The following is a 6,573-nucleotide window of genomic DNA, read 5'->3' on the forward strand; positions in this document are numbered from 1 at the left end:
CCTTTTTCTCTACATATCTATGGGTGCTCCCCGTTCCCCATTTTTTTTTGCCGAGCTCCCGTGGCCAAAAGTCTGCCGACGTACATCCACCGTCCCAAGAAAGCCAGAATTAGCGCCACAAGTTTCATCTTGTCTTGGCTCGATCGAGTGTCGATCTGTGCCAAGCAAGCTGTTCATCCATCCATATGCTGCTGCTTTCGGATCACCGAGCCAGAGTAGTCATGCGTGCTTCTTGCTAGATTGATGATGTCATCGTCATGTCACCCACACATTATGGCCGTTTTCTTATAGAAAAACAAACCCAACAATACTATAGAAATACACCACTTACAATCAACAATGGATCCCCACCGTTTCTCCGTTTTAACTCCAATTTGATCCGTTTAAATTGTGTTAAGTTTGTATTTGCGTTGTCTACCTGTTCATACTACTGTTAAGTAGGTTTTTAACTTTTAAAATTCGTGATTAGATTTAATCTATTACTTTACTAAAGGAAATCTTGTTTATTTCATATCTTCCGCGTTTTAGCTCTGTTTTGACCCATTCAAGTTACGTTAGATTCATAGCGATGAGATCTACGTGTTAGTAACAGTGTTTATCATGTCACTAATACTGGAATTTCATGGTTTGAATCATATCTTAATTAATGATTATGCAACTATGTTTTGTAAATAAAATATGATTTCTTTCACTTTAGTTTTATAATTCAAACTTAAATTTGACTTAAATTATAATATCTATGAAATATCTTATATATGTTTTTATATATTTAAAACACATGAAGCTAATAGTTTTATATTTTCTTTTATGAGTAAATCTTTCAGTAGATGTATCTTTTTCACCGTAGCTCTGATTAGTGTGCTTTTCGCGTCTGTGTGTTTGTAGCGAGACGTAGATTCGTTTCATAAACTTTTCATCTTGATTTTATGTTTGGTGTACTATTCTAATTTAGATCTATTGTTTGCTTCATGTATGATTGTATGGATGCTTGTATGGTGCTTTATGATTACGTCCAGTCGGTGATATATATGTGGTGATCAAGAAGAAGAAGAAGAAGAGCGTTGAAGATTAAAGCTTACCGAAGGATCGGTGTTTAAGGCAAGTATAGCATGAGATCTTTCTTGTTGTCCTATACACCTTTAATCATTTAATTCATATTGCATGTGTCTACCTTGAGTACCACTAAGGATATCCTAGTCTTTTGTACTTGTATCTTGACTCCTATGGGGTATTGCATTGGGTAGTATGATGCTAGTGCTCAACTACAACCATGATCTTGTAACTTGACTAATGGATTATGCAATAAACATTAAAAGATGCTTTTTAGCAACATGAAACCAGGGGGCTAGAGCATTGGGCTATTTTTATGGTGCTCTAGATTCCTCTCCCTAAGGACTTATCTATAAGTGATCATCCGGGACTTACAATACAGCTGTGAGGGCTACATGGCTCTGGCTTTAGCTCAGTATGAGGACCTTTTCTAGCTTGTTAGAGGTTACCTTTATGGCACAAGAGGGGTGTGTTCTGGATTGGATATAGTGCGGCCTCTGTCCGTCAGTGTATAGGCTGCGCGTCATTGTGCCTGTCGGAAGGGGAGCCCTACATTCATAGGCCACAGAAACCTAGCGGCCCTAACTTGTTAGATGAACCTTTGAAAGGCTTCATAGTAAACCCTGCCGACCTTCCTTGCTAGTGGGTCAAGAGGCTAATCACCTCGAGCGAAAGGGTAAATCATGACTCACAGTGAAAGTGTACAACCTCTACAGAGTATAAAACTGGTATATCAGCCGTGCTCATGGTCACGAGCGGCCTTGGAACCTTTACAAAATAGATGATGGACACTAATGATATGGATGATGAAGATGCTCACTAATGGTTAATTGTTTATGCTATTCATTATTCATGTTTACCTGATCATGTGTTTATGGGCTTGAGATAAACTTGTTGCTACTCCTATGCTAAAATCATGACTCATTAAAAGCTAATCGCAGTTAAACTAGTGTCAGCCTTTGGAGCCTCATGAACCCCATGTTATATTTGTTGAGTATGACATGTACTTACGCTTGCTTTATTTTTTAATTATTTGGATAAAAATCCCGGATGGGTACCAGATTGCTAGAGTATGGAGGAATTAGGCTTGTGATCAACCAGTTAGTTGTCCCTATGGATTTGGAGTCTTCGCCTGAAGATCGAAGTTGTCTTTATGCTGTCTATACTCTGAGGTTATAATCTTTATACTATTACGCTATGTATTTAAGCATTGTCATTTGATGTTACCTTTATTTGTAGCTATATATGAGATTTGACTTCCTGGGCTCACATATGGTGTGTATCTGGTTTTATTCTTAAAACTGGGTGCGACAGTTGTGGCTAACACTTGAAAGATAGAAGTTTGAAAGCATACCTCAGGAACGTGGTCGCTGGTTGCCATTGTAGCCAAAATGGATCTGAATCTAAGGAAGGTTACTTGAATGGTAGCTTAGTAGAGCAGAGGATTTGCTAGGGTTAAGGCTTTGGCGGTGGCAGCTTTAGCGAATTGGAAATGATACTGCTGGAGTATTATATAGAATTTGGTCCGAGAAGCCAGGAGCCATGTGTTTATTTTGGAATGAGCGGTTGCAACACGGTGAATAGATGAATAGAAATTTTAGAATAAAATCATTTTTATCGCAAAATTAGGGGGCATGTGTTTACATCAAAATTTGGGAAGAAGAATATGGGAACTCAAAGCTTCTAGGATTGTGTCATTAAGGAATCGATTAGATGTGAATCTGTATCAGCTGATTTAGATGTGATGTCAGAATTGGATATTTTATGGATGGCGTCAGCAAACGGCGTGAATGGGCTATGCTTGAGTGGCGTCAGCAAGATGTGTCGGACTTTACAAATAAGGAAAATTGGGGTCCAGGTTATTATTAAGTTAGGAAGTTTTCTTTTGTTCCAAAAATTGTAATGAGTCGTATTTGAGTAGGATTTATGTTTAGGTTCCAGGTATAAATATTAGACCCTAGTTGTTGTAAAAAAAGGACGAACACTCAATCAGTACAATCTTTCTGGCTTTCACCATTGCATTAGGAGTAGGAGTACTGTAGATCTCGATGGGTTCTTCAGCAAATAGGGCTGCATTGATTGATCGACGTCTAGCTTGCTTATGAGTACCGTCATGACTTGTATTATGCTTGTAAAGCTACATCAGCTGATTGATCTTTTATGAGCCATAATATAAGTTAGTTATCGATCTATGTCGTAGTTTGTAATGCTGCATCAGCTGATTGATCTCTTACAAATCATAATATAGATCAAAGTTATTGATCTTGTGTTAAATAACCTATTATTTAATACAATATCACCAGTTATCGAATCTACTAAGATTAGTAAGATTTTCCTTGTTGTTTTTGGTTGATTCACCGGTTATCGATCTTGCTATAATTAATGTTTTATTAATTATAACAAAATCACTTGATTGAGATAGAGATAGATCAGCATCATATCATCTTAATTGATCATCCTTTGATTTGGTCATGCTTTAAATCTTATAATTGATGGCTTAATTCTGCTATATCGGCTACTTATCTCTATTCTAGTCAAACATAGTATGCATTCAAAGACATGTTTCAATCTCGAATAAGCTCACTAGTTAATGAAATCTAATCTAATGACACTACCATAGCAGCATCGATCTGGTTGAACCTCATTGGTAAGACTTTTGATTAGAAATTATCGATTAGTTGTTTTGTTCATGATCAAGATATGTACTATGTTTGTTTGCTACGACTACATCGGCTATTTTAGCCAATTTGCCCATACTCTCACGCATATAGCATGTTTTCATGAATCTGTCAACATATAGATGGTTTTATAGATTCTTTGGTTTTAGTTTGTTATCATTATCATAGCTGCATCGATCCGATCGAACCTCACTATTGATGATAATAGATTAGATTCAAACTGTTTGTAGATTTATTTATATTAAACAGTCGATTTGTTCGCATGTTATACTCTTTTCATGGATACGCTGGATATCGACTATTTAGTCGATAGCCTCATTGAATCGGCTATCTAGCCATATATTTGAACTGTTTGGTGCAACACCGACATGTTCCACCCTAAATTACTGAGAAGATTTTCTTTCCTTGTCAATTGTAGGTCAAATTGACTGGCACGTCGTTGGGTTTTCAGAATTGGCTGGTTCTGTGTTGAAGCCAAGCAGATCTCTGGTCTTGTTTCCACTCAGATCTTCTGGCTTGCTGTGTGTTGATCACATCGCCACATTTTTGTGTCAACAAGATGAATAAGATAGACCATGTTTTCTTGAAAGATGATTCCACTGAGAGATATGTTTTCAAGGAGCATAGTAGAATTAGGTTGGCTAGCAAATATATCCACCATATATTCCACACATATTCACATCTTGATTTGATTGTATGGCCCAACTCTCTTTGGATCCGAGGTTTGACTTTACAATATATGTATTGCAAGAATGCTCTTTCATGTTATCACCATTCCTATGAGCTCCACATAAGCCTTAGTTGTAGGAAAAGAAAGGCATATCATCATTTATTGCCTTGGTGAAGATCCTCAAATACCACATATTTTGAGAGATTTGAGAGTGTCATACAATAGAATCTCTGAGTTTTATTTTAAAAACTTGCAAAAAACTCTGGAATAATGGTTGGACAAAGAACATGAGACCCAAGTGAAGGCTACAGGCCCAATAGTTCAAGATAATATGGGTAAGTTTGAAAGACAGATCAGTTTGTTCTAATCTGGAGGAGAATTCTTGTTTGAATACATGTGTACTTTTGATGAGTTGCTACAATGTTCTCAAAGATCCTAAACTCTTGATCCATTTATAAGTTTAGCTTTGCTTAGGGACTAGCAAAGGTTAATCTTGGTAGAGTTTGTTGATGGTAGTTATCATTCATTATAAACTTCAATATAACTTGAAATAATGCATGAAAATGATCATCAACATAGACTTAGGGGTTTAAACTGATAATTTCCATGAGTTTTGGTGAATATATGTTTTCAACAGGGTTATTTTAGAAAACCATCAAGGGGGATCAAAATGTCAAATTAAATCGCGCTTATCCACGGCAAAACTACTCCAGAAGGTTCCAGATGACTCTAGAAGTCATGTCACCGAAGCAGAGGGTAGGAGGCGGTTAGGTGGGGCCACCCGACCCCACCTACAGGCCGCCCAGCCCCCTAAGCCCACAAGGTAGTCCCTCCTTCATACGTCGGTTCTCCACCACCTTAAGGATTGCATCTACGCCATTCTTTCAAGTCAGTTTGATCCGAGGGCTTAGAATTAACGCTCTAGCCTATATAACCAGCCCCTGCCCCCCCCCCCTCTAGAGCATGCTGCCATAAGTCAAGATTGGTCTAGAAATTAGGGTTTCTAGAGAGAAGATAATAGAGCTCCAATTCTTCAAAGTTCTAGTATAGGCTAGGTAGCAAGGTTCAAGTAGAGTTTGGGCTATTGCTCAGGATTCTGGATTCGCCATCTGGAGGTCAATATATCCATTGTATCCCTCTTATTTTATGACTTTGTGCTACTTCAATATTATGTTGCTATTTATTATGTTCCTAGTTATCTCTAGATATATGCTTGATATAGATTTGATTGATGATGAATTTATGCATATGTTCGCAAAGCTCTTAGATTAGTACTCGGTGAGTTAAGTGGTCAACACTATGTAAGCATGGTGCTTAGATATTGTTTGCCTATGGATGCATTCTACACTCTAGGTCATGTGGTAGATCACAGATGTGACACTCCCATTGAGTCCTTTGTAGTCCACTCCCCATTTGTAGAGCAAGTAGAACGCGGTTGCAATGGGAGACAAACTCTGTTCTTGATCTTCCTTAGTAATGTTCCTTATGCATAGATACAAAGTTAGTTATACTATAGATGAGAGTGTATATACTTGGGTGTACAAAAGACTTAGTAAATAAGGAATGACTTAGGAATCTTTTGCTCTTAATGAATCTCCTTCTTAGTCGTACTACATTTTATGAGTCTCTATTTCTATCTCTAGAATACCATTATTACTTTACACTTATTATTTATTTATCATTTGACTTACCCCTGCCATAGCATGAGAGTGGTTTAGCATAAGTATATATACATTTGTCAATATCTCTATGCCAACACAACTCCATAGCTCCTTGTAACACCCTCGGTGTTACACTGTATAGTCTTTTGCTAAAACACTACATGAGCATCATATTTGTGTGTAAATGTGTGTAATATAGGTTGTAAAGCAATGTACATAACTTGAAACGTTCATAAAAAACACGAAACGAATGTTATATTTCATGTCGCGTTACATCACTTAAGGTTCTAAACTAATTTTTATTGAGCAAGAATACTATAGAATGCATATGCAGGACTTTAATAGGGTTTGTAGTACAAGCTTCGTAGGTGACGGTGAAATACTTGTGGTTGAGAATGGAATTCACTAGCTAGCGTACCAAATAGCTTGGAAATCGAATTTGACACGAAACCATTTGAGACAGTCAAATTTCCTAAAGTTGGACAACGCTTTGACGAAGCTAAGTTCGGCAAGT

This window comes from Miscanthus floridulus, chromosome 7 (assembly GCF_019320115.1).
Source record: "Miscanthus floridulus cultivar M001 chromosome 7, ASM1932011v1, whole genome shotgun sequence".
NCBI lineage: Eukaryota > Viridiplantae > Streptophyta > Magnoliopsida > Poales > Poaceae > Miscanthus > Miscanthus floridulus.